At 43.9% G+C, this 10981-nt stretch overlaps 1 long non-coding RNA gene across 2 annotated transcripts in view; it reads right to left on the bottom strand.

The window, feature by feature from the left end:
* Window positions 1-257: 257 nt before the first annotated feature.
* The window catches only part of LOC112550329, a 32903-nt gene continuing 22179 nt past the window's right edge, over window positions 258-10981 (bottom strand). For both annotated transcript variants that reach the window (XR_003094114.1, XR_003094115.1), the window contains exon 3: window positions 258-391. This is a non-coding gene — a long non-coding RNA (uncharacterized LOC112550329). The remainder of the gene's footprint in view (window positions 392-10981) is intronic.

Here is a 10981-nt window from a genome sequence, read left to right as displayed (position 1 = left end):
CTCAGTTCTGTTTCGTTCCAACAGTCATTTCCAAAAATGCCAATTCTTTTTGGAAATATTTAATAGGGTTTTTTTGAACCAGGGCAAGGTATTGGCTTCAATGATACCATGTGGCAATGAGTTCCACAGGCTTAAGTGACTCAGGCAAAAAAAGATGTTTCCTTAGCTAATCAGCAATCATGATACAAACCTGAAATATGATTTGAAAGGCAGAAGTATTTTTATCAATGATATTTATTTAGATTTATAAATTGGGGGGAGGGGGATGTATTTATATTAGGATCTGGGAAACTATACAAAATATTTATACAACTTTCTTCAGTCTTTAAGTCTCTGCAGTACACAACTGGTTCAGTTTAACAGCAGTCAGGGTCTTCTGTCTTTTCACTGCCTGTATTAGAAAAGAGAAAAAGGAGCTCAGGTATAGTACAACCTATGTATTTCTGACAGCACTTTGTGCACCACAGGTCAGATTTGCTCACTGTCTGTGGGTAGTGATCCATGTAGCCGGGGCAAAGCAAAACAGTTTAATTTCATTTCTGTTGAGCAGCTCCAGCTATTTCAAACTAACATCCATAAATCAGGAGCCCAAAGACGCTTGCATTGGAAAACACAGAGCAGTCCCTTGTCACTGCCACTAACATTTGTTATAGGTTGGGAGACAGAAAAGAGAGTGCATCCCTTCATTCCTGTGGGCAATGCAACCTTCAGATACAGAGTTTACCTTGATGTGGCATTGGGAAGGGGTCACCCTTAGGCACAGGCCAAGCACGTCCCAGTAACTAAGTGTTCGGGGATCACCTCTTGTTGACAGACTCTTCTAGCATAAAACTCCTGCCATCCAAAGTGATGAGCCTTGAAGTCCAAGTTGGAGTTGGGGAAGGTACATGCAAACAGCAAGTTCTTTCTAGGTGCCAAAATGCCCAACTTTGCAACCATAGAAGAAAATTGAGCAGTTTCACCAGGAAACATGAGCTGAAAAAGGTCTTCCTACCTCTCCCTACTGAGGGCCATGGATCCTCCCTGTTGGCAAGCTGGTTACCTTTCTCCATGCATACCCAGGGCCAGACGTGGACCAAGGGGCCTGAAATTCTTTTAAATATCACTCTGCATTGAATAAAAGAAATCTTTAAAATACAGAAATAAGAGAAAGTATGAAGGATGCCAAGGCCTGGGAGTCAGTTTCATTTTTTTTTCCTACCGTGTGCGGGTGCTTGTACAGTGGCTTCAATTTTTTTTAGTAAAAGAGTTTAAGGACAGAAGGTTGCAAACCACTCAAGGCTCAGTCTAAACTGTCAATAGCAATAGCATCATATGTGTGGTCTGAAGAAGAGATGTAGTCCCTATGTATACAGGCAACATATCTATGGCTCTAGTCCCGGAAAAAATTAAGTAGGCGCATAATCTTCCCATATGTAAGTAGTCCTACCGGGACAGTTACATAAATACTTAAATCTTTCTATTAAAGTCAAGGCCTATATAAAGTCACATACCTTGAGAACTATATTCTGTATTTATTGCACACCCCAAACTCCCACTAAACTGTACAGTACTTACTGAGTTTCCCTGAAATGTGATATCATTGCCAGTAGGCCAGAAGTGCAAAGAAGCTATAAACATTGGTTTTCCAGGGGTTTATGGAAGCAATTTCGTTCTTGGAAGAAAGTTCAGAAAATGTGAATTAATCTGCTACTGAGTGCATCAATCAATACATTGTGCATAACTCTCAAGTCATTGTTAAGTAACAACAAATTATTCTGATTGCTTCTTAGTCAGGACTGTGTGGGGAAAAAACGTTTTTGCCTTGATGATGGAATGCTGTTCTCCCCCCCAAAAATGTATCAGAGAACAAAATTAATGAATTTGTTTTACGAAACTGAATTGAAACTGAAACTGAAACTTTGGGGGTTTCCCTCCTCCCAGCAAAATAAAAAAGTTGGAAAAAAAGAAAAGGTTTGGAGTTCTATTTTTAAAAATACAAATATTAAGAATTTTTTAAAAAATGAATTATTCACTGAGTTTGGCCAAATCTATGAATAGCTCTGGTTGACTTGTACTGAATTTTTTGGTAAGTAAAATATTCACCAAAGAAAGATTTGCCAAAGTCTCGTAATAACATCCCTTTGCGGAGGGAGATGGCAAGCTCTCCTTACTGGAATACTGCCGGGGAGTGTATGGACACGATGTCCGGCTGTGGGTTTCCAGTAAGTGAAGTAAAGGACACACTGGGAACATGACAAATGTTTAGAGACGCACTGCACTTTAAAATAGTGTGTGTCAGCAGGACTCTGCTTTGTGTTTGAATGCATGTTCAGACACTGCTGGAACAGTGCCTGGGAAGCACTGAAGGTAGGGTGATAAAAAATAAATAAATACTCCCATCTTATCTGGAGGTGTCCTCACAGAAGAGATGCCCACCAGGGTTGTAAATCCACATTTAATTTATTAATGATTACACATCCAGAAATTAAAAGGCATGCTTGTCTGGATATAATGAATTTGCTGACTAAACAGACAGAGAAAACATCTGGGAACACAGCTCTTCTGTCACCGTTAGCCAAGCTAATTATCAATTGCTTACATTCTGGTTTCAAGGTCTGATCTAGAGTCCACTGAATGTAATGCAAGTCTTTTAGCTGTAGATCAAGTTCTTGATCAAGGCCCCTTCTACATGACAATGAAAATAATGGCTAAATATAGTACAGGCAGTCCTTACCTTGCGTTTTGAGTTATGTTTCGCACTTACAACGTTTATAAATTGACACCCTGTTTCAACTTTCTGATGTCAGTTTTGACCTTACAACACTTGATCTAATGCTAAGCCATGCCAGCAAAAAAGTTCGCTGCGTCACCCATCTCCCTGGTGAACGTCTGTCCAAACTTTCTTAGACACCTTCTTTAAGAAAGCAGACAAGACTCCAGAAAAACCTGCAGGCAAGACTCCTGAGAAGACTCCAGCCAAGAGCCCTTCAAAAAGTCCAACCAAGAGCCCTCCAAAACATCCAGCAAAGTCACCTCCAAAGTAGTCCTTCTAAATCAATGTGATTGCTCTTTACAGTATAAATACATTAATGTAGCTATATTACTCATCTATAATTGATTGAGTACAAAATTCTGGGTTATTTTTGGTGAAAACAGGGTATCGGGCCTTGGTTCAGGATCCAATTCCCCATTTATAACATTGTTTCCTATGGGAAAAATCAGTTCTGAGTTACAATGTTTCAACTTGTGGTTTTCAGGAACCAATTGTATTGTAAATCTGAGGACTGTCTGTATTATACTGTTGCTTTCTTCAAGACAGTGTACATAGACTTATCTAAAAACCTGCTTTGTAACACAAGGATGGGAACATACTGGCAGTCCACCCAGGCAAAGCAAAACACAGACATGCTGCTGCAGTGCGTCATACACTTGTTCTCTTGCAGCCTCTTTGTGCATCATTTCTCAGCATGATAATACATATATTGTGCTTGAGCAGGAGCTACATGATTAGCATGTGTGACGGGCTAACTGGCAGTGACCTAGCCCAGGGGTTTTGAAAGGGCAAAAGATGATTGGAGGACTTGGGATTCCCTTTCCTCACCAATCAGGCCCCAGAGACTCACCTCTCATGTCCCCCAATTGGCCCCTTGGGTCACCTGGAGGGGGATAAAAGGGGCAGCGCGGCTGACTCCAGAGAGACCAGCGAGGACCACAAGGAAGGAGATTCAAAGAGCTGAGCCAGCGGGCCAGGAGTAGCTGCCCCAGAAGAGCCTAAAGGAGTGGGACCTGCAGGCAGCAGTGGGACCCTCAGCAGCGTGGCATGTGCCCGGCAGGAGAGGCTCCCCACTGGGCTCCAGGATCCCCTATGAAAGGCTGTGGCTAGCAGGAGAGGCTCCCCAGCTCCAGCAAGGATCTGAGCAGTGACCTGGGAGGTTCCCAGCCCTGCTTCCAGCTCCTCCAGCAAGAGGCCAGGCAGATCGACATGAGGCCAGGGCTCCTGGAAGGTCAAAACTCCTATCAGCTTGGCCCAATACAAGCTCTGGTGGCTGTGTGGTAGCGCTTCTGCCTACCATGTGGGATATCCCAGTTCAAGTCCCAGCTGTGGTGACTTGGGGGGAGTGAGCTAACAGGGAGAAGTTCTTCTTGCAGTGGAAAGGGGTCATTGTGCTTTCTCCCCCTCCAGGTACCTAGGCCCTGTATTCCTTGTCATTTTGTGCCTTTTATATTTCATCAACCAGCATTGTTTGTTCTGCTGTTTGTGTTTTACACTTTGGTTAACCCTGTTTTTTGTCAATGATTGTAAGCGTCTAACCTTTGTTGAATCCGGCCCCCTCAGGGCATTGTAGTGTCCCCTATATCCCCTGGTTTATACTGGTTATGTTCCCAGTATTGTTCTCTCATTAAAAGGTATATGGTTAAGTCCCCAGTGGTGGTCTGGCTCTGCTCTATAGGGGGAGGAGAGTCCCTACACCTCCCACAGCGCTTGTGCACCTGCTTTGATCCCTTCGATTGGAGAGGAGGTACCTCTTGGAGTACTGCCCGGGTTACACATGTGTACAACTCCCTTTAGATCCCCAAACTGTTGGACTGGATGATCACAGCAGCATGGTGTCAGCCCTTACACAAACCAGAAAGCAAGGCCATCCCACTGTCAAGATAATTGGTATGACAGATACCTGGTTTGTTCAGCCCTTGTATTTTTTTCCACCCCTGGGCATGATGGACTTGTCTCCTACTCCCTTCCTCTTCGTCTCCATATCTGGCTCCAGCACTTTTATACCTGATCTTGGCTCAAAAAAACTCCCTCACCCACAAGTCCTACCAGCTGAATAGCCCTCAGGTTTCTCTTCCTCGCTACCTATCCTTCTGTAAAATATGGCTCTTTCATTCATTTTTTTTTTTTTTTAAGCCTAACCCTTTTAGGGCCAGGCATCAGGGGTTATTGGATCAATTGGAAGGTTGTCCTTGATTTCAAATGGATGTCATATCAGCTCCCAGTAGCTAGAGTGTGAAGGTTTTATGCATGTTGAATAATACTTTGCACTGTGGGAGCACCTGTGGAAACAGACCACTTGGTAATTTAGGGCTGTGCGAAATGGCACCGTTCTGTTTCGCCTTCAGTTTCGATGGAAGAGTGTTTCATTTCAAATTTCATTTCTTCCCATCTGCAGTGCTACATTGCTACAGCGCCAGCGTGATCAAGTGCAGGGTACTGGAAAGTGTCCTGGGAGCCGGGCCAGAAAGCGGGGGTTTTGTTAAGTAAAGCGGGATCGGTTGGGCAGGTGTGTGGATGGAGAGGCCGAGACAGCGTATTGGTTTCAAAACAAGAAGTTTTACTTACGCCTTTGGTGATACAGGCGCAGGTGAGGCACACTTGGTTAGTTACAATAATGTAGCAGGTAACACGTCAACTGCAACAGGTGACCAATGACCGGTAACTAGTAATGCAACGAGTCGAGCATGCAACAGGAACGGGGTACGTCGGGTAAGTACAGCGACGGGGAGATGTTGGAGGGTGATCAGTCCCCCAGCGAGCCCCTGAGGTGATCCCTGAGCGTGCTCAGAGAGCTCCTAGGCGTTGTCAGGGCACTCCGCCTTGGGCGGAAACTGCTTAACCCTTTATATGGCTAGGGAGCCAATAGCTAACCATCTACCTTGCATAATTTACGTCCGGCCAATGATGTTGCACGTATCTGCATAACAGGGCGGGAACTCTTCCCTGCAATACAGTGTTTTTCCACCAAGACCTAGCATTTACCTGCTAGACTCAAACATACTAGAATTTTCCACAGAGGTGCCAGATACATGACATAGGGTACGCCCATATTAGGTGGCCAAGACAGTGGGGGGGGTAAAACTGCTCGCTCGGCCCATTGTGACAGGAGCATTTAACCCCGTCAGGGACTTATTTATGACAGAAGGCAGCCCAGCTGGGCTGCTGCCCCCAGTACGATCTAGCACAGGGGACAGGGCAGCAGCCCAGCTGAGCTGCCTCCCGCCCCCTTGCAGATCTTGTGCTCGGGATGGGAAGTCAGCCCCTGACTTGCCATCCCCCGCCTATGGTTGAAACGTTCCGACTTTTGAAACATTTCAACCAGCCTCGTTTTGTTTCAAGGCTATTTTGCTGGCCTTTGTTTCATTCTGATTTTGCTGTTTTGACCCTAAAATTGGTCGAAACAGCATTGGAACGAAACGACTGGTGAAATTTCTCACAGCCCTACGCGGTATGACTAAGGCCTTCAGCATCTTTCTCTAAGGATTCAAGGACAGACTTTCTAGGAAAGGCATTTGAAAGAGAAAGTAGCATTCTTAATTGACACTGCATTACAGCATAACAACACTGGAGCACATACACAGCATTTTTCCTCTTCCAAACATCTCATGTAAACTGCATAATGAACCTATGAAACAGTATGGCCATGAATATATATAAATGGAAACGGAGAGTTCTAGGCTTTGGATTCATAGGACATAAAAGACTGGGCATGTCAGTCTTATTGTAAGCACACTCAGTGGTAGGCTGATAGTGAGAGTTACTGCACATGTAGGAATATGTCCTTTTGAGTTACTGAGCTGTTTTCTTCTGCAAAACTTGGAGGAGGGGGGGAAAAAAAAAAACCCAAACAAAACCCCAAGAGGCCTTACAGGCACATTCTTATTTAAGCTCCTCTACATCTAACTGTCACCGAACCTTCTCTTTTCCCAGCCTTCAACTGATTCTTTCAGGTCTTATATTACTTTTTTATCCTTTCTTCCTGTCTTCTGATTTATTACTTTTAACCTTGCAGACCTTTTATGGCTAACCTAGCATATTGTACTCCCTAAATCTAGGGATTACAAAATGCTTGGAAATGATTTAAGAACTCGAGTTATTATTCATTTCATGGGATAGAGAATTGGGTCTTTTCTCTCTCTCTCTCCACACATCAGACAACACGTTGCTGGAGACAGCCTCTTTCCAGCTAGAGAGGAGACTCATGTTTTAAAACAGGCCAGGATCTCTGCTATGCTCAGTATATGCATTATTAACCACAACAAGTAACCCAGCACTACATAATGAGCATGTGGAAGCAGTTTTACTACTTCGATAGGCTTGCTGAGCCAAAGGAGCAGTTGTCTGATTTGTCAGCATCTGGGAAGCAGCTCTACTGAGACATGACCATATTCACTCTTACTATGTATTCAGCCTTATTTAATACTGCCCCTAATAAAAAATTGCCATGGTAGCAGTGAGGCCACCTCATCTGACACTGCACTCCCCTCTAAAGGGGAGGGTTAATGGTGTTTTTTACTGTGCTGATAAAATGCTCACATGCTATTAACCTATCTGGTTTAATTTACTGATTTGTAGAAGCTCTCCAGTGTTGTCTACTGGCCACCAGCCTTGGACTTTGATGGACTATAAGGTGCAGCAAACTCAAAACACGGGAGGTGGGACACCATGACCACAGCATACCCACGAAGGCCCAGAGACCTGCTAACTATTCAGAAGAACTCCCAAGTATTGCGGCTGCTGTAATGGGACTGAGAGTGCCTACGGTTATCTTGCAGACTGGGTCCACAGCCTTTCTATGCTTTATTAACTGCTGACCAATACCTCGAACTCCACTCAGAAACAAATGCAGATAGAACAACTCTTGTTCAGAGGTGACATGCAAATATTCCCACTTCTGTGATGCAGCCCCAGGGATCTGCCCCTCAAGCTGCATTCCCTTCCTGGCAGCATCACATCTGCGTTAAGCCAATCCATTTTAGCCATGGGCAGAAGCACTCTGCATAATGCAGTATGCGGCCAGGTTTTAATGACCTGGGCCAGATTCTCGGCATGTATAAAGCAGCATAGCCCCACTGAATGGAACAAAGCCATGTTGCTTTGCATCTCATGGCAAGCTGGTTTAATGTTATAGGCTGCAAAACACCATTTGCATGAGGGAACTGGAGTTTCATGCATGTCAAGCTCCAGCTTGCATGCATTTGTTTTTATAACTCCAGAGGAATCCTGCAGCTTTGAGTTCCTTCCAAAGGCAGTGGGCTCTTGCTTCATATTTGCTGGGTGAACTGGCACTAATCGCTCAAAACCAAAACAAAATTAGAAAGATGAAAGCCTGCTATTGAAAGTTCAGTAGTTTATTTACCAGGGGTATTTTAAAACCGGTTGCAGGTGATGATACAAATCATTCCAAGAACCTTATACCAGAGATCTGAATGCCACCGATGCCCCAAACCTTTTTGCTTGAGTCTTGTATGCCTTCTTAGCGACACAGCCTGCCCTCTCACACACTGTTGCCTCCCTGCCCCGAGGGTGAACCTGCAAGCTGTTGGACTTCCAGTTCAGAGGCTGCTGATTAATGCTGGAGTTCGAGCCACTAGGTGCCATCATTTAAATATCACAGAGAAGTAGGGCTGGAAGGGACCTCCATAGGTCATCTACTCCAACCACCTGTCTGAGGCAAGATTAACCCCATCCAAACTATCCTAAACTAACCTCTTAGTAAAACTACCATCAATGCTGACAGAACACAAGACATAATACCCTAACCTGCCAGATAAAGCCGGGGAACCACGGCAGCCAACTTCTGTCGTGCTTCTGTAAAAGGTTGCTACTATACACTCAAAAGATCCCTGGTAGAGGACCACAGCCCCCACTACAAGGGAAGGCAACCCCCTGACAGTCCTTACCAATCTGACCATGGTGTAAAATTCCTTCCTGCCCTCAAATATGGTGATCAGTCTGACCCTGAGTCAGGGGAAGGGGGCCAGGGCAGCAGAGGGAAGACCCATCTAGCCAGGAACCTCCAGGTTTAAAGTCCCAGCAGAAGCACTTGCACACCCCAGTCAAAATCCCCAGGCCCAGCTGCAGCCAAGACCCAATGCCTCTGAAGAAGACTTAAAGTACCCACATAGTGCACCACTTCACAGCAGTCAAGAGATGCAGGCTTAAGAGAACACCAAGGACCATCCCGTCAGCATTTGCTGGCAACCCATTTGCCTAATATTTTACCAACAGCACTGCTCTTGGAGCCTCCAAAGTCTATTTTATTCTCCAGAATTGTTTGGAGAGCTGGTCAGTGCCTCCCGTTCCCTGCCTGGACTCATCCTCTCTCAGCGAGCTCTCAGGGATTGTACAGAAAGTAAGAGAGCCCCAGAGATTTCTCTCCTTTTCCCCCACTAACCCCACCAGCCCAAACTGCCAAATGTGCCTATGTCCCAAAACAAAAGGGCTCGTTTCCACACTGATGTGCCAAAGTCCTGAAGTGTCAAAGTTGCAAAAGAGTCTTTGCTGACTACGGGGCTTTGCACTTTGTTAAAAATGAGACACAGACAATGGTACTGGACTAGGACTCAGGAGACCAGCATCCATACCCAGCTCTCCAGAGGGTCCTCAGCAAAACCCACTTCACGCCCATTTTGTCTCCCACCGCTTGTTCATTCTAAGTATGTCCTCTTCTGAAAGCGGACCATATCTTTTTGTCTGTCTGTACAATAGGTAACACAACAGCACCTTGGGCCCAAAGGAGACGTCTAGTTGCTATTGTAACAACGCATGTTAGAGTTGAAAAAAAAAAAGTGGATTTTTCCTAGCACCCAAGGATTAAATACAAACTTAGACAAAGGCTGGTAGGTACAGGGCCTAATTCTGGTTCATAGGGATGTTGGGTGATGCTGCAACTATGGAGAAGACCTGTTAATGGGTCCACTGAAGACATGTTATGTTCAAGAACTAAAACAGAGCCACAAGGTCTACTTATACATGGTGCTGACTTATGCCAACATTGGAAATGAGTCTCACAATTTATCTACTGGTGGCAAAAAAAAAAAAAAAAAAGAGCTCACAACTAAACACAACACCTTGATGCTCCTGGAGATTCCCTTCCTCAAAATCTTTGCCGGAATTTTCCATGGAAGGAATCAGAGTTTATGGCTTCCTAGGAAATTTCAGATAACACAATGAAGAACTTTGTCAACGTGCTTAGATTAGGCAGAACCCATTGGCCAGATGCTAAATGCATTTAGATGGACCACCCAATGGAACTGCAGCAATGCAAGCATAGGGAGCAGCTGCCTACAAGGTAACAATCTTAGCAGGTAGGATACCAAGGGTGATAACATTTATTAAAATACTTTTCAAACAGTTGTTACAGTTGGGCTACTAATTTCTAAAGTCAAAATTTCAGCAGTTTCTCAGGTTACCGGGCAACTCCTAGACCTAGAACAACACGTTTATTAACAGAGACTGCTCTCTTTCCAAATCTTTTTGTTGGTGACCTTTAAAATAAAATCAGAGATGTGATAACGAGCCTCTGTCTTTTAAGAGAAAGGGGATATTACCTTTCATTGTGGGTTTTTTTCCATTTATCGGAAACCGGGTCAAGAGGCTGGGTTAAGCAGTTGTTGCATTATATTTAGTTGAAGGTTAGAGAAAAATATAGAAAAAGACAAGAGAAGAGGCATTTACATGTTGAGTATAGTGGTGAGTTCAGACTGATTTTTCATGTCAAAAACAAACAGATTAAAACCCCCTGTACATACTATTTAGCAATAGTAAATGGCTATTTTGCTGAGTTTGATGAGGATTTTCTTAAAAAAAAAAAAGTGTAGCAATAATCTCAGGTATTGCTACACTTTAAAAAAAATGTTTTTTGGTGACTTCTTAAGTAACTTGGTGACTTCTTAAAGGATGTAACCTGAGGTATTGGACAAGAAATGCCAAGATTTGAAATTCTGCATGGAAGCATAAAATGCTTCCAATTTAGGAGATAACTTCTTTCATTTCATTATGGTGTCCTCACTACTTATACATGAAATTCAAGTGATGCTGTTGAGAAATACAGTGGCATAGGGAACTGGCAATGAGTAGGGATTGACGGAGCTCAAACACTTTTATTCCCCTAACCTGATTTTTGTTCACTTAAATAAAGTGTTAGATCTAAATTACCCCAATTTGCCTTTGGGAAACTGGAACATTGTCTTAAATAGGACTACAAGTTTTCCATCAAGA

Source organism: Alligator sinensis, unplaced genomic scaffold, assembly GCF_000455745.1.
Source record: "Alligator sinensis unplaced genomic scaffold, ASM45574v1 scaffold445_2, whole genome shotgun sequence".
Classification (NCBI taxonomy): Eukaryota; Metazoa; Chordata; order Crocodylia; family Alligatoridae; genus Alligator; species Alligator sinensis.
This window is presented reverse-complemented; position numbering and strand designations above follow the sequence as displayed.